This window comes from Apodemus sylvaticus, chromosome 14 (genome assembly GCF_947179515.1).
Source record: "Apodemus sylvaticus chromosome 14, mApoSyl1.1, whole genome shotgun sequence".
In the NCBI taxonomy this organism is placed as follows: domain Eukaryota; kingdom Metazoa; phylum Chordata; class Mammalia; order Rodentia; family Muridae; genus Apodemus; species Apodemus sylvaticus.
The window spans coordinates 6,328,621-6,353,207 of record NC_067485.1 but is presented as its reverse complement, the minus strand read 5'-3'; positions in this window follow the sequence as shown (position 1 = coordinate 6,353,207).

The following is a 24,587-nucleotide window of genomic DNA, read 5'->3' as shown; positions in this document are numbered from 1 at the left end:
ATACAAAAGGTTTCACTGAGCTCTCAACACTCAATGGATTTTCTAGCCCACCAGTTCTAAATCCTTCCAAAATATTCCCCAATGCACCAGGGCCAGTTTTGTCAGAGTAGTACCCCCTTGTTTTGATAGCAACTTATCTTTTTTTAAAATTCGATATTTTTTTTATTTATATTTCAAATGATTTCCTCTTTTCTGGCCCCCAACTCCCCGAAAGTCCCATAAGCCCTCTTCCTTCCCCCTGTTCTCCCATCCACCCCTTCCCATTTCCCTGTTCTGGTTTTGCCCTATACTGCTACACTGAGGCTTTCCAGAACCAGGCCACTCCTCCATTCTTCTTGTACATCATTTGATGTGTGGATTATGTTTTGGGTATTCCAATTTTCTAAGCTAATATCCACTTATTAGTGAGTGCATACCATGATTGATCTTTTGAGTCTGGGTTACCTCACTTAGTATGATGTTCTCCAGACCCATCCATTTGTCTAAGAATTTCATGAATTCATTGTTTCTAATGGCTGAATAGTACTCCCTTGTGTAAATATACCACATTTTTTGGATCCATTATTCCGTTGAGGGATACCTGGGTTCTTTCCAGGTTCTGGCTATTATAAATAGGGCTGCTATGAACATAGTGGAGCACATATCCTTATTACCTGCTGGGGAATTCTCTGGGTATATGCACAGGAGTGGTATATCAGGATCCTCCAGAAGTGATGTGCCCAATTTTTCTTAGGAACCACCAGACTGATTTCCAGAGTGGTTGTACCAATTTGCATCCCCATCAGCAATGGAGGAGTGTTCTTCTTTCTCCACATCTTCGCCATGCTGTCTCCTGACATTACGTCGGATGGCTGAGAAGCATCTTAAAAAAATGCTCAACTTCATTAGTCATTAGGGAAATGCAAACCAAGACAAGCTTGAGATTTCACCTTACACCAATCAGGATAGCAACTTGTCTTAATTAGTGTATCCACTATTTGGTAAAAGACCTTGAATATGTAAGCCAAAATATACCAAACATTTTTATATCTATATCTCTTATCATATTATCTCTAACTCTCTATCTCTCTCTATCTCTTTTGTCTATATCTGTCTATGTTTATGCCCACACCTATGCCTACATCTATGTCTAATGTCTATGTCCTTCTACGTTTATGTCTATATCTATGTGTATGTCTAATGTCTACGTCTATGTATGTCTATGTTTATGTTTAAGTCTATGTCTATGTCTATATCCATCTGTATTATCTATATATCATCTATCTCTATATCTCTCAATATCTATATCATATCCATCTATCCATACATATATATTTGTTTATTTCAGTCTGGGATATATCAATAGAGATGATTTTTTTCTACCTTCTTCCATTTACCTATACACTTCATGATTTCATTTTTGTGTAAATACACCATATTTTCTTGATTCTTTCATTGATTGAATGGGCTAATTGGTTCTAGATATTATGAATAGAGCAATAATGAAAATAATTGAGCAAGTGTCTCTATGGTAGGCTGAAGTGTCTTTTTTTATATCCCCAAAAGCAGTATAGCTTATTTTAATCTTCCTAATGAATTAATAAACCAATTTCCATAATGGGTATACAACTTTGCACTCCCACCAGCCGTGGATGACTGTTCGCTTTTCTCAACATCCTCACCTGCATGAGTTATCACTTATTTCATTGGTTTAAGCCATTTTGACAGGTGAACATTGAAATCTCAATGTAATGTTTTTTACATTTTCATAATGTCTAAGAATGCTGAATATTTGTTCGGTTTCAGTCATTTGTGTTTTCTAGTTGAAAATTTTTCTGCTCAGAAAAGAACCTAGTGGTATATCAAATTTTTATTTGTTGTAATGTGAAGTTATTGTGATAAGAATAAAATAATGTATATGTATTTAACATACAAAGGAAATATTCACATTTATTGTGTGTAGTACTTATGAATATATTATTTGCATATACAAAAAATAAACTTGAAATTTGCCTCAAAATACCAGATCTGTGCCCCATTATTAGAGTTGTTTCACTGATATGCATTTTTTGAGTTCCATCTATATTTTGGATATTATCCCTCTATTGGATCTGTATCAGATAAAAAATCTTGACATTTTGTAGGCTGCTGCTTTGCCTGAATGATAGTCTCCTTTGCCACTGTGATATTTCTCAGTTTCATGAAGTCTTACTTACTAATTGCTGGTCTTAAGGCCAATGAAAACTGTGTTCTGTTCAGCAAGTCTTTTCCTGTGTCAATGAGTTCATTTTTTTTCTATCAGATTCAGTGTATCTGATTTCATGTTGTCCACAGATCTATGAATCTATGTGTGTGCCTTCATGCATGTTTTATACCATTTCTACCCTGTTTTCCCCCTCTAGTTTGTAGTAAAATTTGAGGTCTGCCATTATGGTAACCCCTGCAGTTGTTTCATTATTCTTTTTGTTTTCCTTTCAAGTCTTGTGGAGAATTATCTACAAATTTTGGTGTGGGCTCCTTTGAATTTGGATATTGCCTTTAGGAAGATAAGCATTTCCCTTGTATTAATCCTACCTATCTGCACATATGAGACATATCTTCTTTATTATTTTTTGTTCAAAGACTTGAAGATTTTATCATTTGTCTTTGTTCAAAGACTTGAAGATTTTATCATTTGTCTTTCACTTGCCTGCTTAGAGCTACTTTTACAATGTTTTATATTTTGAGGGGCTACTCTCAAAGGTGTTGTTTACCTTATTTCATTTTCTGTCAATTTGTTATTTATATATGAGAAGGGGCCTGTTTTCCGTGTTTAAAATTTCTCTCCTTGTTCTTTGCTGAAATTGTTTATCTGCTGTATGAGTTTCCCAGAGAAATTTTGACATCACTTATAAGCAGTATCCTATCATCTGCAATTATACATGCTTTGACTCCTTCCCTTCCAGTTCTTATTACCTTGATTACTTCTGTTGTCCTATTGCTCTAGTTAAGACTTCAAGTACTATATTGAAGACATATAGATATGGACAATCTTGTATTATTCCTGGACTATCTTATTTGGTGAAATTGCTTTGAGGTTTTTCTCAATTCAAGTTAATGTTTGCCATGGGCTTGCTGTAAACTGTATTTATTCTGTTGATATTTATCCCTTGCATCCATAATCTCTCCAGTACTTTTATAGTGAAGTGGTGTCAGATAATTTTTTGTTTTTTTTGTCAAAAGTCTTTGCCTTTCAGTTTGTTTATTAGTTTACAGCCATATTAATAAGGGAAATTGGTCTACAATTCTTTCTTTGTTGGGTTTTATGTGTTAAGGTGTCAGGGTAATTGTGGCCTTATCATAGGAATTGGCAATGACACTTCTGCTTTTTTTTTCTGATATACTTTCAGAAGTATTGACATTTGAAACTAATTTGAAAACCGGGTGGAAATTTGCTGTAAAACTTCCCATTTTGGGGTTTTTTGTTTTTGTTTTGTATTATATTCATTTTATTGTTTCACAGTTGACTTTGATTATTTCTTGAGGGTCACTCTTATTGTGTATGATTTCTTCTCTTAGTTTTAAATCTTTCAGGTATGCTGTTATGTAGAGTGCCTTTTTGGGATGCCATGCCACCTGGCAGGAGTTTAACATTGACCAAGGTCAAGTAAACAGCTTCTGGCAGGAATCTGACATTAGGCAAAGACAAGGAAGTAAGCTCAAGCAGGAATCTGATATTAGGGCTTGATAGGGAAGTTAAGTTTAGGCAAGAATCTAACATTAGGCTATAATATAGAAGTAGGTTAGGGCAGGAAATTTAATCTTAGGATGAAAGGAAAGAAGCAGCCTTTAGGCAAGATTTTGGGCTTGGACAACAAAGTAGGTTTAAGTATTTTCGTTATTCTGGCAAGCCCTTGAAAACAACTGTCACAGGACTTTGCTTATTGCCTTGACTATTTTGTGTTTACTGTTTGGCTTGTTCCTCATTGTACTACTATAAGTCTTAATACCTGCATGTAGTTAAAATGGTATAAAAATGTATTGGAAATTATTAAACCCACCCTTCAGTCTCAGAATTGACTGGGGCCATGCTACAAGGTTGTCTAATCATCTTTTTTTCTTTTTATTCCTCACTCTTCCACTGGAAAACCTGTTGACTGACTGAGCAGACTTGGTGACTCTTAAGTAACTAGTATGAAACCTCTCTAATTTCTTCATGTACACTATTAGTGCTATAAAGTTCCCTCTTAGAACTTCTATCACTTTGTCCCATATAACTATTGCACATTAATTTTTATCCATTTTAGAAAGTATTAAATAACTTTCATAATTTCTGTCCTAATCCATTTTTCATTCAATAGTGACTTCTTTGGTTTCAATGAATTTGTAGTCTTTTTGTTGGTTCTGTTGTTGATGAATTCCAGCTTTAATCCATGGTGGTTAGATAGGATACAGATGTTTTCAATTTGATTTTATCGGTTGAGACTTGCTTTGAATATATACGATTCATTTTGGAGAAGGTTTCATGAGCTGCTGAGAAGAAGGTATATTATTTTATGTTTGGGTCAAGATTTCTGTAAATGTCTTATTGGTCTTTTTGGTTTATGATGTCAGTTCCAGCATTTTTCTGTTTACTTTTTCTGGATAAAAGTGTGTATTGGCAACATAGGGCACTGAAGACACTCACTATCAGTGTGTAAGTGTCAGTATGTGATTTAAGCTGTAATTGTAACATTTTACTTAATTTTATTTTGTTTTTTGTTGTGATTTTTAACTTGGCTGCTATTATGTCCAATACAGATTGTAATAATCACCTGGTGTATTGTTTTTGGTGGGTATGTAGTGTCCTCTTTCTCATCTATTAGTTTTGGCTTAAAGTATTTTGTCAGATATTAAATGGCTGTACAAACTTACTTCTTAGGTTCATTGTATTGGAATACATTTTCCATTATTTAACCATTTTGTGATAGCTACCCCTTGATGTGAAGCTGTGTTTCTTGTATTCAGCTGAAGTTTGATCCTGTTTTTGGATCCATTCTGGTAATCTGTGATGTATGTTGGACAATTGAGACCATTCATGCTGAAAACTATCTACTATAAAGTATATGGTTAGAGTTACAGATATTATTCCTTCCATCCCACAGTTGAGAAATAAGAGGAGAGTGGGCAGCCTTGTCCTGTTCCTGACTTTAGGAGTACTGGTTAATGTTCCTGTCTATTTAATTTGTTATTGTCCATTGGTTTGCTGAATATTGAATTTATTATGATACATACCTTGCACTCCTGACCTTGCCAAGACTTTTAACATAAAGGAGTATTTTATTTTTTTGAAGACATTTTCAGCATCTAATGAGTAGTGATCATGTGATTTATTTCATTGAGTTTGTTTATGTAGTGGGTTATGTTGAGAGATTTCCTTATATTGAACCATCCATGCATCCCTGGGAAAAGCCTATTAGTTGATGTTGAATGATTGTTTTAATATGTTATTGGATTCGGTTTGGGAGATTTTTGATAATTTTCATCGATATTCATAAGTAGAACTGGTTTTAAGTTCCATTTCGTTGTTTGGCCTGTGTGTGGTTTAGGTATCAGAATAATTTTATCTTCAGAGAACAAATTAGGCAGTGTTCCTTTTGTTTCTATTTTGTGAAATATTTTGAGCAGTATTGTTATTAGTTCGTCTTTGAAAGTCCGATGAAATTCTGCTCCAAAACTATCAAGTCCTGCTCTTTTTTTGGTTGGTAGACTTATAATGACTATTTCTATTTCCTTACAGTTTATGGAACTACTTAGATGGTTTATCTGATCCTGATTTTACTTTGGTATCTGTCTAGAAAATCATCAATTTCATTTAGATCTCTTTCAGTTCTACCTATTTCTTTTGTGTTTCTCGTATTGTTTCAACATTGTTTTCAATTGATAGTCTGAATCCCCCACTTTTCACTTTAGGTCTCTTTTCATGCCTGTGAAGAATTGTGTTGTAATTTTCATGGGAATTGTATAGGCTTGTAGATTGCTTTTGGTAAGATGGCAATTGCTCCTATATTAATCCTATGAATCCATGAACATGGGAGATCCTTTCATCTTCTGAGGTCTTCTTCAATTTCTTTTTCAGAGATTTGAAGAACTTCTTATACAGATCTTTAACTTCTTGGTTAGAATTACACCAAGATATTTTATATTATTAGTGACTACTGGGATGGGTGTTGTTTCACTTATTTCTTTCTCAACCCATTTATTCTCTGTATAAGGAAGGATACTTGTTTGACTATCTGACTTGTTTGAGTTAACTTTATATCCAGCCACTTTGCTGAAGTTGTTTATAATGTGTAGAAGTTCTGTAGTAGAAATTTTTGGGGTTGCTTATGTATACTATCATATCATCCACAAATAGTGATACTTTGACATCTTCCTTTGCAACTTCATATACCTGTGCAGGTACCTCTTTCTTTAGTTTAGGAAAGTTTGCTTTTATGATTTTGTTGAAGATGCTTTCTGGTCTTTTGAACTGAGAATCTTCACTCTCTTCTATAACTATAATTCTAGGCTTGGTATTTTCATTGTTTCTTGAATTTAATAAATGTTTTGGCTTATGAACTTCTTATACATTATATTTTCTTTGACTGTTGTGCCAATGTTTTTTATGGCATATTCTACACCTTAGATTCTCTCTTCAATCTCTTATATTCTGTTAGTGATGCTGGCATCTGTGACTCATGCTCTCTTTCCTAGGTTTTCCATCTCCAGGGTTATCTCCCTTCATGATTACTTATTGTTTATATTTCACCCTGAGGTGATATGTATCCTTGAAGTTAAGGTCCATTTCATGGTTTCAGGAGAAGTATAGATCCTTTTTTTTTCATCCATTCAGTAAATCTGTGTCTTCATATTGTAAAACTGAGACCATTGATATTATGGTTATAAATGAACAGTGCTCATTTTTTTCCTAATTATTTTGTTGTTGTAATATTTCTTCCTTCTATTTCTTTGCATGTCTGGGGTCATTAATTTATTGATTGATTTTATTTTTAAATTCATTATTATTATTGGATATTTTCTTTATTTATATTTCAAATGTTATCCTCTGTTCCCTTCCCTTGAAACACCCTAACTCATCTCCCCTTCCCCTGCCTCTGTGTAGGTGTTCCCCTACCAACCTACCCACTCCTGCCTCCCCATCATCGAATTGCCCTACACTGGGACATCCATCGAGCTTTCACAGGACAAAGGGTCTCTCCTCCCATTGATGCCCTACAAGGCCATCCTCTGCTACATGTGGGTCTGTAGCTATGGGTCCCTCCATGTGTACTTCTTGGTTGGTGGATTAGTCACTGGGAGCTATGGGGAGTCTGGTTGGTTGATATTGTTGTTCTTCCTATGGGGATGTGAACCCCTTCAGCTCCTTCAGACCTTTCTCTAACTCCTCAGTTGGCGATCCCTTGCTTAGTACAATGGTTGGCTGCAAGCATCTGCCTCTGTATTTGTCAGTCTCTGGCAGAGCCTCTCAGGAGACAGCTACATCAGGCTTCTATCAGCAAGCACTTCTTGGCATCCACAATTGTGTCTGGGTTTGGTGACTCTATATGGGATGGATTCTCAGGTGAGGAAGTATCTGAATGGCCTTTCCTTCAGTTGCTGGTCTATACTTTGCCTTCATATTTTGTTCTTCTTTCTAAGAAGGAATAAAACAACCACACTATGGTCTTCCTTCTTCTTGACCTTCATGTGGTCTATGAATTGTATATTGGGTATTACAAGCTTTTGGGCTAATAACCACTTATCAGTGAATGTATACCATTTGTCTTCTTTTGTGACTGGATTATCTCGCTAAGGATAATATTTTCTAGTTCCACCCATTTGCCTAAGAATTTATTAAGTTGTTGCTTTTAACAGTTGAGTAGTTTTCCATTGTGTAAATGTACCACATTTTCTGTATCCATTCCTCAGTTGAAATACATCTGGGTTCTTTCTAGCTTCTAACTATTATAAATAAGGCTGCTATGAACATAGTGTAACATGTGTCCTTGTTATATGTTGGACCATCTGGGTATATGCTCAGTAGTGGTATAGCTGGGTCCTCATGGAGTATTATGTCCAATTTTCTGAACAACTGCCAGACTGATTTTCAGAGTGGTTGTACCAGCTTGCAAACCCACTAGCAATGAAGGCGTATTCTTCTTTCTCCACATACCCATCAACATCTGCTGTCACCTGAGGTTTTTTTTTTTTATCATAGCCATTCAAACTGTTGTGAAGTGGAATTTCAGAGTTGTTTTGATTTACATTTCCCTGATAATTAAGGATGCTGAACATTTCTTTAAATGCTTCTTGGCCATTTAAGATTCCACTGTTGAACATCGGATGGCTGAGAAGCACCTTCAGTTCCTCTGAAAACTGGACATGACACTTCTGGAGGACCCTGCTATACCTCTTCTGGGCATATACCCAGAGGATTCCCCCACATTCAGTAAGGACACATGCTCCACTATGTTCATAGCAGCCTTATTTATAATAGCCAGAAGCTGGAAAGAACCCAGATGTCCCTCAGTGGAGGAATGGATACAGAAAATGTGTTATAGTTACACAATGGAGTACTACTCAGCAATTAAAAACAATGAATTAATGAAATTCTTAGGCAAATGGTTTGATCTGGAAAATATCATCGTAAGTGAGGTAACCCAATCACAAAAGAATACACATGGGATGCAATCACTGATAAGTGGATATTAATTAACCCAGAAGCTCTGAATTGTCAAGACATAGTTAGCATATCCCAAAAAATTTAGATACCCAAAGAGAGGGAAAGAGAGGGCCCTGGTTCTGAAAAGAGTTGATCTAGCATTATAGGGGAATACCAGGACAGGGAAATGGGAGGGGGGGTGATTGGGAAAAGGGTGGAGGGAAGAGGGCCTATGAGACCAATAGGGAGGGAGAAACCAGGAAAGGGGAAAGCATTCAGAATGTAAACAAAGAATATAGAAAAAAATTCCACTGTTGAGAATTCTCTGTTTAATCTGTGCCTTCACTTTAAATTGGTTTATTTGGATTGTTGAAGTAAAACTTCTGTGCAATATAGGATTAGTGAAGATTTTTTCCCAATCTGTATACTGCAATTTTGTCTTGACAGTGTCCTTTGGATTATAGAAGCTTTTCAGTTTCAAGAGGTCCCATTTATCAATGGTTGATCTTAGAGCCTGAGCCATTGATGCTATGTTCATGAATCTTTCTACTGTGCCAATGTGTTCAAGGGTATTTCTGACTCTTTCTTCAATTGATTCAGTATATCTGGGTTTTATGTTGAGGTCCTTGATCCAGTAGGACTTCATCTTTGTGCAAGGCAATAAATTATTTTAAAGAATTGAAAGACAAAAATAACAAGGAAAAATTTTCTGTGATACCTGCTAATGGAGTTGTGTCTGTCAAACCAACTTTGATAGCTAATCCTGGTTGTTACCTAATATAGATGGAAAAGGGAAAATCCTTTCAGAAATAGCAGATTGATCTGTGGGCATGTCTTTATGGCATTTTTCTGCTATTTGATGTAGAGGTATCAGTTTCCTAAGTGTGATACTATACCTACACCCATGGTCCTAGTCTCTACAATAAATGGGATGCTGCTATGATAGACCTGACTTTGTTTTTTTTAAGAGAAATGTGATGACATTCAGAAGCTTGTCAAATAAAAAACCATGTGTGCTCAGAGCTTAATGTGCTATTCAGTGTGTTCTGTAAATTATTGGGAAATCTATAGGAAAGAACATATATTGTCCATTTTAATTCAGTTTTTTTTCTGTGTGAAGGAATGAAGAAGCAATGAGCAGAAAATCAAGTTTATGCTTTAGTCTGAATGGATTTGATGATCCCTAGATTTGACTCTGGTTTATTTTGCTCCCACCCCAGCGTACAGACCCATTCTTCAACTCTATTATATGCCCCTAAGATGCTTCTTTGTCAGAATATGTGAGTTTTGGGGGAAATATTCAGAATACACTCAGATTCTTGAGAGGTTTTGTATCAGGCATTTATAATGAGCCTATCAGTAGCTTAGAAAGATCTACTGATGAAATTCCACCATTCTGTGTCCCAGTGACAAATGATTCTGGACTTTGGGTCAGGAGATAGGTACAATCAGCAGGAAAGAGCTAGTAAACAGGAATAGAATCCTTGAGCCAAAACAGTTCACATTTCCTGCGTCACATCTACTTATCTGCAATCTGAAATACATGAAGACCTATATCCTTTTTCTCTGTCATGTCTCTGTCTTCTCTTTTTTACTTCTGTAACTTCATTATTAAAATGGCATTTGACTTGTTTAAAAAGAATGGAGAGAAATTATAAAACAGAAATAAATCTTCAATATATTTGTTCATGAATAAGACACAAGGACTATCCTCCATATTCTAAAATAATATGCTGGATTTATAGGCACCTGAAGCCTTGGATGCTTCATGGTAGCATACCTAGGCATTTCTGTTTTAAGGGAAACAGGCTGTTGTACAAAAATTATTGCTGTAAGGTTAGCACTTTGGAAGCTTCCACACTTGACCCATATCTTGTGTGAAATATTTAATTTGTTGAAGATTGTGAAAGTGGCAGTAATGGATGTCCAAGAGGTCCTTGTGACATTATACCTATAGTTTTGCCTGACTAGATGATGTATCTTGGCACACTAACAATGCTGTAAGATGGACGGATGATACTGTTATACCTTCTTCCAAATAGAAGTCACATACTTTTCTTTTGCCATCCCACCAATTTGGGGAAAGCACTAAAAAGCACATGTTTCATCATGATTTTACCCTTGCTTTGAGTTTGAAAAGCAATCCCCTTATTCTGGATTTTTTTCACCAGTCTCTAAGGAAAAATTCATAAATTATTATACCATAAAAGACTTCATATAAAGCACTTAAGAGAACACAATTTGAAATCAATCCATGCCCCACTCACTTTGTCACCAAAGTTGTTCATTGCCATAGCTAACAATTCCCAGGCCTTTCTTTCCATGGTGCTGTTTGATAATTTTTACATTTCCTTCACATACTAGACTCTCTGTTCTTAAACTTCTGGAAAACAAATGCAATAGATGATATTTATTTCTAACTAAACTCATGAAAAAGCTGACGATACAGGCTTGTGGCTGTAGGTGAATAGAGCCCTAGAGGGGTAGTCTCATTCTACACATGTTGAGGGAAACAGAACTTGAACATTCTGTTTTCACAAAAACTGTGATTAGATAATCTTTCAGTGGTATTTGGGGCTTATGGCCACTCATATGGCTAGACACTTGCAACAGGAAATGACAATTCACTCTGGGGTACTTCTGCACAGTTTCTGGTACTCAACCAAGGCTGCATAATTTTTCATCATTGATCTTTCACTCTTGCTATTCAGCATTCAATTTAGTATTCATTACATGTGAATCTGAAGCCTCTTCCAAATACAAAAGGCCATGAAGACATCAGGAATCATGTCCCATCAACCTGGAGAGATAAGAGATAATAAGATATGACCATGATTTTAAGCCCTCAATGTTTAATAAATCCTTTGAACTACACTTCAAAATTTGTATCCAAAGATTGTTAAAAGAACTGAAGACATGTTTATAAGTCAGACACTGGTGGCTATTAGATCCAGTGCAAAATGGAGAGCAAATATCCACAATTTTAGACAAGAAAATGGAGCTGCACTGTACCTTACTATTTTAGTAAAATGTCCATACATTCAGATGACTAGAAGTTACAAACAACCATAGTTATTAGAATATCAATGGTTCACCATTTACACCAAATAAAACTCCATTATTTGAGTATTTTTGCATCGCTGTTCATAAGAGAAATTGGTCTGAAGTTCTCTTTCTTTGTTGGATCTTTGTGTGGTTTTGGTATCAGCGTAATTGTGGTTTCATAGGAGTTGGGTAGTGTTCCTTCTGTTTCTTTTTTGTGGAATAGTTTGAAGAGTATTGGTGTTAGGTCTTCTTTGAACGTCTGATAGAATTCTGCACTGAAACCATCTGAGAAGCATCTTAAAAAATGTTCAACCTCATTAGTCATTAGGGAAATACAAATCAAAACAACCCTGAGATTTCACCTCACACCAGTCAAAATGGCTAAGATCAAAAACTCAGGAGAAAACAGGTGCTGGCATGGATGTGGAGAAAGAGGAACACTCCTCCACTGCTGGTGGAGTTGCAAATTGGTACTACCACTCTGGAAATCAGTCTGGCAGTTCCTCAGAAAACTGGGCTCGTCACTCCCTGAGGGCCTTGCTATACCACTCCTGGGCATATACCCAGAGGATTCTCCAGCATGTAATAAGGATGCATGCTCCACTATGTTCATAGCAGCTCTATTTATAATAGCCAGAAGCTGGAAAGAACCCTGGTATCCCTCAATGGAAGAATGGATGCAAGAAATGTGGTATATCTACACAATGGAGTACTATTCAGACATTAGAAACAATGAATTCATGAAATTCTTAGACAAATGGATGGAGCTGGAGAACATCATACTAAGTGAGGTAACCCAGTCTCAAAAGATCAATCATGGTATGCACTCACTAATAAGCGGATATTAGCCTAGAAACTTGGAATACCCAATTCATTATCCACATATAAAATTATGTCCAAGAAGAACGGAGGAGTGGCCCCTGGTTCTGGAAAGGTTCAGTGCAGCAGTAAAGGGCAATACCAGAACAGGTAAGTAGGAATGGGTGAATGGGGGAACAGAAGGGGGAAGAGGGCTTATGGGACTTTCGGGTAGTGGGACCCAGGAAAGGGGAAATCATTTGAAATGTAAATAAAAAATATATCAAATTAAAAAACTCTATTATTTGGTATCAGGTCCTAATTGCACTGTGACCCCAAGAGTCTAAACTAATCATATCATATCCCTTTATAGAATGAAAACTGATAAAGGTTTTCTATAAAAATGTAGTAAAAATCAGTTTCTATTTTTTTCTGTCTCACAGTGGAATCCATGTGAACAAAGTCTCCAATACTATATCAATGACAATGGTTTCCTATGGAAACTCCATAGGTAGACAAAAATACAAGCAGAGTTTAGTACAGTAGCACAATATTCATAGATTTTCAGCTTCTCAAATAACAGAATTTTAAAGCAACACTCCTAGTAGTATATTGGTTCTCAACCTATGTGTCACATATCATTTGTACTGCATAATACATATTAAGTGGACAATTAATAGCAGTAACAAAATTACAGTTATGACAGAACAATGAAGTGATTTTTGAGGGTTTACTGCAAATTAAGGAACTTTATTAAAAATTTGCAACAATAGAAAGGGTTAGAAGCACTTCCCTAGTGCCTTGGTAAGAACATTCTACCTGCTACGACATCATCATATGTCAACTAAAAAGAGATGTACCCAGAAGTTATGTCCAAGAGATGATTTATACTTGACTAGTAGGTGACAGTCATTACTGAGTATGTGAAATGTGAAAGTTGTATGGTTTTGTGAACAGACACAGACTTGCACTTAATGAGACACTATCCAGCCTTGGAATCACAGGAACCTGCTTAATTCTCTCCCTTCCCTATTGCTTCCCTCCACCTAAACATACCTGTGATGACTTAGGGTGTCTCAGTGGAATCCACAGCTTTTCAGAGGTTGCTGAGGTTAAGGATCTGATCCAACTATAAACTCGTTTAGGCTGTAAATCCCAAGTATCACTCAAAACAGCTCTTAGTTTTCATAAGACATCCCCAACGCATTCCATAGGGACAACAGATTACATGCAAAAAGCAAATGAAGTACCAGTGTTGCAAGGCCTAATATAGTCACCAACACAACCAATGATGAGGAGGAGAAGATTGAAAGACAGGTCCAGGTGTTTTGATATATAAGGCACTTTATCACCTACAGAATGATTCTTTCCTAAACAGTCAGAAGCAATTTCATCTTTGAGAACCAATATAAGAAAAAGTCATTTTTAAAATGTATCCCACAACTATAGAATTTTTCCCTGAGGCAATTGCATCCAGACACTGGAGACTCTAGGTTGGTTCTGATATGCACTGGAGTTCTAGAACCATTGTTATCAACCTGAAAATGATATGAGATGCATTTGTAGGATTCTCAGAACAACACTTAGCAACTCACAGCTATTTATCTCTATTTTTCCTCTGGGGGAAAACAACTCAGCAGGAAAAGGTTCCATTCATGCTTTGATTTCAGTGTCAGCTAGGTCCTCATAAACACATTGACCTCCATTTGGATCAGCCAAATGATAGTGCATAATTCACCTGCATATTTAATTACAATAATACTCATTCTATTCCACAGGTCATAATAGAAACTCCAGAGACCTGACATGGGAAGGTTCCCAGAAATCAATGCAGGTGACTTAAACTGAGATGCCTAACAGTGGCCACACTGAATTGGATGAAGGTGCATCTTGCAGCCAGACAAGATACCCATTGGAGTGATAAGCACACCAATGAACCTTCAAAACTTTTGACACCAAATTTGTCCTGATTAAAAGAAATGCAGGACAAATATGGGGTAGAGACTGGAGGAATGGTAAAACAATAATGAGCCCAACTTGAAACCCAAATCATGGGCATGCACCAATCCCTTAAACCAAACTATATACTGTCAGTCTTTACAACATTTTCTCATTATGTTGATTGCTTGCATTAGCCCATTTGTTAGAGGACTAGGACCATCCTAGTATAAATCGAGGGAGGAATTCTGAGGTGCAATTATGTCAGCCTACAGAATTGATCCCCGAATGTCCAGTCACAATGTTTAAAATATTTAGAGGCAATAAATTATGAAGTTGCTCCTACTCCAACTTTAATAAGGTTCTGTCAAAGCCTTACTTTTGATGTATAAACATATTCTCAATAGTAAGCAAATCTCAACATGTTTAACTATCACCTTGCCTTTGGTTATACATATCTGACTTAAAAACTTAAAGTAATATTATACATACTATCTTTTCTATTGCTTATTTTATTTATTTATATTTCAAATATTGTCCCCCTTTCTGGTGTCCCCTCCACAAACCCCTATTCCACTCCCCTCTCCTCTGTTTCTATGAGGGAATTCTCCCACCAACAATCTTCTTCTGCCTCACTGTCTTAGCATTCCCCTATAGTGGGGCATCAAGCTTCCATAGGACCAAGGGCCTTCCCTCTTATTGATGCCAGATAAGGCAATCCTTTGCTTCCCATGCAGCTAAAGCCATTGGGTCCCTTCATGTGTACTCTTTGGTGGTTTACCCTGGGCACTCTGGGTTATCAGGCTGATTGATATTGTTGATACCCCTGTGGCATAGACAACCCCCTTAGCTTCTTTAAACCTACAGCTAACATTGGGGTTCCTATGCTCAGTCCATCGGTTGACTGTGAGGATCCATATTTGTACTAACCATGTTCTGGCAGAGCCTCTCAGCAGACAACTATACCAGGTTCCCATCAGCAAGCACTTCTTGGTATCAGCCATAGTGTCTGGGCTTGGTGTGTGCAGATGGTATGCATCCCTATGTGGAGCCGTCTATGGATAGTCTTTCCTTTAGTCTCTGCTCTGGTCTTTGTCCCTGAATTTCCACTAGAGGAGAACAATTTGGTGTTAATATTTTTGAGATGGGTGAGTTTAAATCTTATGATATCAATTCCAATGTCCAGCAAATGAGTCATAGAAACCTAACTATGGTGATTATAAACAAATGACAGAAATTTAAAAAAAGAGATAAGTACACATACAGAAGATCTGTGATACATTAGATGGTATTCACAGTGATGATAGTCACCTACTAGTCAACCCAGACTCAGTATACTTGTTGTGTACAAATAAAGAACAAGATAATTCTAGAGTGGAGCACTCTCTGGGTCTAAACATAAGGGAGCATAAGATGTGGTCGATAATTATTGCATTTATACAGATTTTACATAGAAGTTAATCACTCATTAATATGGCTTCTTATAACAGGGTAAGGTTGACCATACATATTTTCTATACAGAATGAAGTCTTTACCATTCCCATGTATCTGAGGAACTGGAAAACTTATCAGGACCATGTCTGAATGCACAGTACAAATTCATTCAGGAATTCATCCACTCTCAAGAATATTGCTCAGTTTATTCTGGAAAGTGTGACTTGAGTATACTCAAACCAACAAGTATTCTTTCTGTTTCTCATTTGTATGAATGTGTTTATGCTATGAAGTACCCAGAACAGTGCTATCCTAATGGGGGGAGGCTCCCATATCTATTAGCAGTAAACATCAGAATGATGCTGTGAAGTGAGCACAGAGCACAGAGGAATCATTTTCTTTCCAAGACTTAGGTACAGAAGTAAGCTAGTGTGTCTTGTTCAAATTTGAAGTAATTTTCAAAAAGATAATGTTCAACAATAATGTTCTCTTCATCAGTTGTAGTCAATGTTTCTCTTCAGACCTCTAATGGCTTCTCTGAATACAAACATAAGGAAAATATGCTGACTATTTCTGAAATAGACAAGATCTTTTCTGTGTTACAGGTTTATATATACCAAATTAAAATTCCCCTAGATTGCAAACAATTTTCTTAAATGTAAATGTGGATTCCTCAATGCAATGATTCATTCCAGTAATTCCTTGGTAGAAGAGCAGACAATGCAATGATAGCAGGACCCAACTAAGAAACAAGAGCTGGTAAATGGGAAGAACAGAAAAACAGTAGGTAGAGTAAGAATGTGAATGCATGGTCTTTCACTTTATTAAGCACATGTTCTAAAAGAGTTGTTTACAAATTAGTCCAACTAAGCTGTCATTATACAAAAAGTGGCTCCAAACATTCTAGCCTTTGTGACATATTGGTAAAATGATTAATCTCTGCCAAAAATTACTACTCAATATATAACCTAGTTGTTTTCTGCTTTTCTCTTGGGATTTGGGATAAAGCCCCCAAAATAATAAATATAATGTTGGCTATCTTGTAAGTATTTTTAACTTACATGGTGACTGGATATTTGGTTCTTCAGTACTGCTTTTTATAATTGCTTTAATAAAGCTTCCAAGTTTTTCTATATGAATGTTTCTCATATGGAACCTAGAACCAGAAAATGCCAGAAAGAAAGATAGCTTCCTGTTTCTTTCCAAATCTCAGACACAACCAGGCTCTATTACTTACAATACAGTTGAGTGCTCAGTCCAGAATGTTTAGAAGGAATGGATTAAAAACTTGAATATATAAGTCTATGTTTTCTCAAACTGCAGTTAGAACAAACTTGATATAATTTTGTAAAGTCAAGTAGAACAATCAAGTTCTATTAACACCCTCAACTTTTAAAGAAACTTGTGAATAAAACTGAGTTGTCTGAGTACTAAATAATGACTGGAACTCCTTTATTGTCTTCAAAACTAGAAGTTCATCATAGTAAAGCTTATACATCAACAATGTGGCCAAACATAAAATTGAGTTCATGCTTTATCAGAATTGATTTGGTGATCTTTAGAGGTAACTCTGCTTCAATTTGTTCCCACCTAAGTATGCAGACCAACTCATCAAACTCTAAAGTATATACTTAAGCCCTTGCTTCGGCAAAATGACGGCATTTGGGGGAAATATTCATATTCATACAGACACTTGAGTAGTTTTTCATTCAGGAAAGATGTACTGATGAACTTCCACCATTCTGTGTCAAAGTGACAAATAATTCTGGACCTTGGGTCAGGTACTGTTTTCACACTAAAAGATAGATACAATCAGCAGGAAATAGCTATTCAACAGGAATAGAAGCCTCGAGCCAAAACAGTTCACGTTTCCTGTGTCACATTTACTTACCTGCTATCTGAAATACATGAAGACCTATATCCTCTTTTTCTGTCATGTCTCTGTCTCCATTAAATTCTTTTACTTCTGTAACTTCCTTATTAAAATGGCATTTGACTGGTTTAAAAATAATGGAGAGCTTCTTTTTGTTCTAGGGCTTTCAGGTGTGTCATTAAGTTGGTAATGTATGCTCTCTCCATTTTCTTTTTGGAGGCACTCAGGGCTATGAGTTTTCCTCTTAGCACTGCTTTCATTGTGTCCCATAGATTTGGGTATGTTGTGTTTTCATTTTCATTGTTTTCTAAAAAGTCTTTAATTTCTTTCTTTATTTCTTCCTTGACCAAGGTATCATTGAGTAGAGTATTGTTCAATTTCCACGTGTATGTGGGTTTTCTGTTGTTTCTGTTGCTATTGAAGACCACTTTTATTCCATAGTGATCAGATAGGAGGCATGGGATTAGTTCTATCTTCTTATATTTGTTGAGGTCTGTCTTGTGACCAATTATATGGTCAATTTTGGAGAAGGTACCATGAGGTGCTGAAAAAAAGGTATATTCTTTTGTTTTAGGATAGAATGTTCTATATATATCAGTTAAATCTAATTGGTCCAAAGCTTCAATTAGTTTCATTGTGTCCTTGTTTAGTTTCTGTTTTCCTGATCGGTCCATTGAGGAAAGTGCAGTGTTGAAGTCACCCACAATTATTGTGTTAGGTGCAATGTGTGCTTTGAGTTTTAATAAAGTTTCTTTTATGAAAGAGGGTGCCCTTGCATTTGGAGCATAGATGTTCAGGATTGAGAGTTCTTCTTGTTGTATTTTTCCTTTGACCAGCAAGAAGTGTCCCTCAGAGTCTCTTTTGATGACTTTGGGTTGAAAGTCAATTTTATCTGATATTAAAATGGCTACTCCAGCTTGTTTCCTGAGACCATTTGCTTGTAAAATTGTCTTCCAGCCTTTTACTCTAAGGTAGTGTTTGTCTTTGACCCTGAGGTGTGTTTCCTGTAAGCAGCAAAATGTAGGGTCCTGTTTACGTATCCAGTCAGTTAGTCTGTGTCTTTTTATTGGGGCATTGAGTCCATTGATGTTAAGAGATATTAAGGAATAGTGATTGTTACTTTCTATCATTTTTGACGTTATTTTTTAAATTTGATTGCTTAACTTCTTTTGGGTTTGATGAAAGGTTACTATCTTGCTTTTTTCAGGGTGAAGTTTCCCTCCTTGTATTGGTGTTGTCCTCCTATTATCCTTTTTAGGGCTGGGTTTGTGGATAGATATTGGGTGAACTTGGTTTTGTCGTGAAATATCTTAGTTTCTCCATCTATTGTGATTGAGAGTTTTGCTGGACCCAGGAGGAGTAGAAGGCAGGAAATCCTCAAACTCAGGGCCGAAATCAATCAAGTAGAAACAAAGAGAACCATACAGAAAATCAACAAAACCAGGAGCTGGTTCATTGAGAAAATCAACAAGATAGATAAACCCTTAGCCAGACTGACCAAAGGGCACAGAGAAAGTATCCAAATTAACAAACTTAGAAATGAAAAGGGAGACATAACAACGGAAACTGAGGAAATCCAAAAAATCATCAGATCCTACTACAAGAGCCTGTACTCAACACAACTGGAGAATCTGGAGGAAATGGACAATTTCCTTGACAGATACCAAATACCAAAATTAAATCAGGACCAACTAGACCATCTGAACAGTCCCATAAAGCCTAAAGAAATAGAAGGAGTCATAGAAAGTCTTCCAACCCAAAAAAGCAGAGGACCAGATGGTTTCAGTGCATAATTCTACCAGACCTTCAAAGAAGAGTTAACACCAATACTCTTCAAACTATTCCACAAAATAGAAACAGAAGGAACACTACCCAATTCCTTCTACGAAGCCACAATTACGCTGATACCAAAGCCACACAAAGATCCAACAAAGAAAGAGAACTTCAGACCAATTTCCCTTATGAACATCGATGCAAAAATACTCAATAAAATTCTTGCCAACCGAATCCAAGAACACATCAAAACGATCATCCACCATGATCAAGTAGGCTTTTTCCCGGGAATGCAGGGTTGGTTCAATATACGGAAATCCATCAATACAATCCACTACATAAACAAACTCAAAGAACAAAACCACATGGTCATTTCATTGGATGCTGAAAAAGCATTTGACAAAATTCAGCATCCTTTCATGCTTAAAGTCTTGGAGAGAACAGGAATTCAAGGCCCATACCACAACATAGTAAAAGCAATATACAGCAAACCGGTAGCCAGCATCAAACTAAATGGAGAGAAACTTGAAGCAATCCCACTGAAATCAGGGACCAGACAAGGCTGCCCCCTTTCTCCTTATCTTTTCAATATTGTACTTGAGGTACTAGCTCGGGCAATTCGACAACATAAGGAGGTCAAAGGGATACAAATTGGAAAGGAGGAAGTCAAACTATCATTATTTGCAGACGACATGATAGTCTACCTAAGTGACCCAAAAAACTCCACTAGAGAGCTCCTACAGCTGATAAACAACTTCAGCAAAGTGGCAGGTTATAAAATCAACTCAAGCAAATCAGTGGCCTTCCTATACTCAAAGGATAAGCAGGCTGAGAAAGAAATTAGGGAAATGACCCCCTTCACAATAGCCACAAACAGTATAAAGTATCTTGGGGTGACTCTTACCAAACATGCGAAAGATCTGTATGACAAGAACTTCAAGACTCTGAAGAAGGAAATGGAAGAAGACCTCAAAAAATGGGAAAACCTCCCATGCTCATGGATCGGTAGAATCAATATAGTTAAAATGGCCATTTTGCCTAAAGCACTATACAGATTCAATGCAATACCCATCAAAATCCCAACTCAATTCTTCACAGAGTTAGAAAGAGCAATTATCAAATTCATCTGGAACAACAAAAAACCCAGGATAGCTAACACTATTCTCAGCAACAAAAGAAAATCTGGGGGAATCAGTATCCCTGACCTCAAGCAATACTACAGAGCAATAGTTTTAAAAACTGCATGGTATTGGTACAGTGACAGGCAGGAGGATCAATGGAACAGGATTGAAGATCCAGAAATGAACCCACACACCTATGGCCACTTGATCCTCGACAAAGAGGCTGAAAACATCCAATGGAAAAAAGATAGCCTTTTCAACAAATGGTGCTGGTTCAACTGGAGGTCAGCATGCAGAAGAATGCGAATTGATCCATCCTTGTCTCCTTGTACTAAGCTCAAATCCAAATGGATCAAGGACCTCCACATAAAGCCAGACACTCTGAAGCTAATAGAAAAGAAACTGGGGAAGACCCTTGAGGACATCGGTACAGGGAGAAAGTTTCTGAACAGAACACCAATAGCGTATGCTCTAAGAGCAAGAATTGACAAATGGGACCTCATAAGGTTACAGAGTTTCTGTAAGGCAAAGGACACCATCAAGAGGACAGATCGGCAACCAACAAATTGGGAAAAGATCTTCACCAATCCTACATCAGATAGAGGGCTAATATCCAATATATATAAAGAACTCAAGAAGTTAGACTCCAGAAAACCGAACAACCCTATTAAAAAATGGGGTACAGAGTTAAACAAACAATTCTCACCTGAAGAACTTCGGATGGCGGAGAAGCATCTTAAAAAAATGCTCAACTTCATTAGTCATTAGGGAAATGCAAATCAAAACAACCCTAAGATTTCATCTTACACCAGTCAGAATGGCTAAGATTAAAAATTCAGGAGACAGCAGGTGTTGGAGAGGGTGCGGAGAAAGAGGAACACTCCTCCACTGCTGGTGGGGTTGCAAATTGGTACAACCACTCTGGAAAGCAGTCTGGCGGTTCCTCCGAAAACTGGGCACCTCACTTCCAGAAGATCCTGCTATACCACTCCTGGGCATATACCCAGAGGATTCCCCACCATGTAATAAGGATACATGCTCTACTATGTTCATATCAGCCCTATTTATAATTGCCAGATGCTGGAAAGAACCCAGGTATCCCTCAACAGAAGAGTGGATGCAAAAAATGTGGTATATCTACACAATGGAGTACTATTCAGCCATTAGAAACAATGAATTCATGAAATTCTTAGGCAAATGGATGGAGCTAGAGAACATCATACTAAGTGAGGTAACCCAGACTCAAAAGGTGAATCATGGTATGCACTCACTAATAAGTGGTTATTAACCTAGAAAACTGGAATACCCAAAACTTAATCCACACATCAAATGAGATACAAGAAGAAAGCAGGAGTGGTCCCTGGTTCTGGAAAGACTCAGTGAAACAGTATTTGGCAAAACAGAACGGGGAACTGGGAAGGGGTGGGAGGGAGGACAGGGGAAGAGAAGGGGGCTTACGGGACTTTCGGGGAGTGGGGGGGGCTAGAAAAGGGGAAATCATTTGAAATGTAAATAAATTATATCGAATAAAAAAAATAATGGAGAGAAATTACAAAGTAGAAATATACCATCACCATAATATTTGTTCATGAATAAGACACAAGGACTATCCTCCATATTCTAAAACAATATGCTGGCTTCACAGACACCTGAATCCTTGGATGTTTCACCATTGCTTTTAATCCCCCACGTACCTAGGCATTTCTGTTTTAAGGGAAACAGGCAATGTATTGGCACTAAGACTGCGCTATAACCCTGATCCCACACTTATTGTGGAATGCACAGTGTAGGGTGCTATAGGGAGCTAGGCAATTTTGATATTCACACAAGGTTTGTCTTTCAAATGTAATCCATTCATTCACACAAACATTCCTTAGGGTGCTATGCTAATATAAATGTTGTGCAACAATATAAACTAGTGGAGAAGATCTGTTCTGCAGAAATGTTGCTGTAGAGTTCTACTGGGAAATTTTCTCTAGTAATGGCAGATTAGACACTTACAGTCTTTACACATGTCTTGTATGAAGTACTTCATTTTTGGAAGATTGTGAGGATAGCAATTTTGGAGGTCCAGGAGGTCCTTGTAACATTAAACCTATTGCTTTGCTTGACAAGTGGCCCAATCTTGATCCACTAAAAGTGTTGTACGTTTAATTGTCATTGGTGTAATGCAAAGATTCTTAAGTCATTTTGTAGACAGATATCAGCATAGAAGCTAGAATGTTCATATCTTGGGAACATGGCAGTGTGATCTGCCAAATCCCTTCTACAGTTCCAATATTTCTTATTATTTAAGTTGTCATTAACTTTGCACTATCAGAACTTGCAGCTGTGGACTGGTTCAATTAGCATATCAACACAATCATGAGTTTAGCTCATTAGAATTTCGAAAATAGATTCTTTGTTAGGTTCATATCTGAGGTTCCTGATGGCCTGCCTGCCTGGGGCTCTTTTCTGATCCCTAGTTTTTACCAGGAATTGCTGGTGGCAATATTTTATCCTTCATGTACTAAACTATTTTTATTTACATAAAATGGTTTCTAAATTGACCAAAATTGATATTAACTGAACTTTTTATAATTATGGAGTCAAAATGCCCAAATATACATTAGGGCATATTTTATTTCTTCCTCAACCCACTACTCAGACCTCTACATCTTTGCTTCTCACACAGACATAAGCCAGGAGAGTAACAACAATGGACCAGATACTTTCTTACCTACAAATTCTACATAATTTACAAAATACTCTGAACAGCATCTGGCTATTATAAATGATGCTGTTATGAACATAAGGGGTCTTGTGTCCATGTGGTACAGTGGAAAATATTTTAGGTATATGCTCAGGAGGGTATATCTGGGTCTTCATGTGGAGCTAGTCCCATATTCTGTGAAATTGCCAAATTGATTTCAAAAGTGGTCGTGACAGTTTGTACTCCCACTCTAATGGAGGAGTGTTCCCCTTGCTTCCAATCCTAGACAGCAAGTCCCGTAGTTTGAGTCTTTGATCTTAGCTATTCTGTTGCTTGTAAGAAGCAATCTCAGGGTCATTTTGATTTGTATTTCCCTGGTGAGTAAGTATGTTGAACATTTCTTTATGTACTTCTCTGTCATTTGAGATTCTCTGTTGAGAATTCACTCTTTAGTTCTGCATCCCATTTTTAATTTAGTTATTTATGTTGTTGATCTCTAACATTTTGGGTTTTTATATATTTTGGAGATTAGACCTCTGTCACATGTAAGTTTGGTGAATTTTCTTTTCCCAATTTGTAAGTTGCCATTTTCTCCTCTTGACAATGTTCTTTACCTACATTTATTCTAACCAGAGAAGAAAACACAGTTGTCCACAAATTAATATCAATTCAACCAACAATATAGGGAGCCTAATAATTTGTAATAAATGACAAGGACTTATACAGAACATGACTGTTGGCAGGTTTTCCATGCCTCAGTGTGTGTCTACACCTGTGAACATTTAAGCAGGAACAACTGGTTTATGGGCCCTTAATGCAAATAAAATGAGACATGAATTCTTTACAGAGATGAGTTGGAGGCTAGTGGTGTGTAATGGATTGTTAGTATACATTGTTAAAATGTGCAAAGCATTCAGAGAAGAAAAATATTATCTAAAAAGTGATTTGTACACATCTCCATATTCAATGTGTATACTGAGACACAAAGTATTTATTTTTTATCATATGGTTAGGAAGATGGACTGAAGACACTGTCATACCTGCTTCCAAAGAATAGTCACATACTCTTCTTTGCCAGCTGACAAATTTGGGAAAAGCACGGAAAACCATGTTTCTTCATGATTTTCCACTCTCATTGAGTCTGAAAAGCTGACTATATACACTTGTGGATGCAAGTGAATAGAAGCCAACAGACATAGTCTCAGTATGCTATACCTTTACATTCTCTGCATGGTAAGGAAACAGAATCTGAACACTCTGTCTTTAGAATG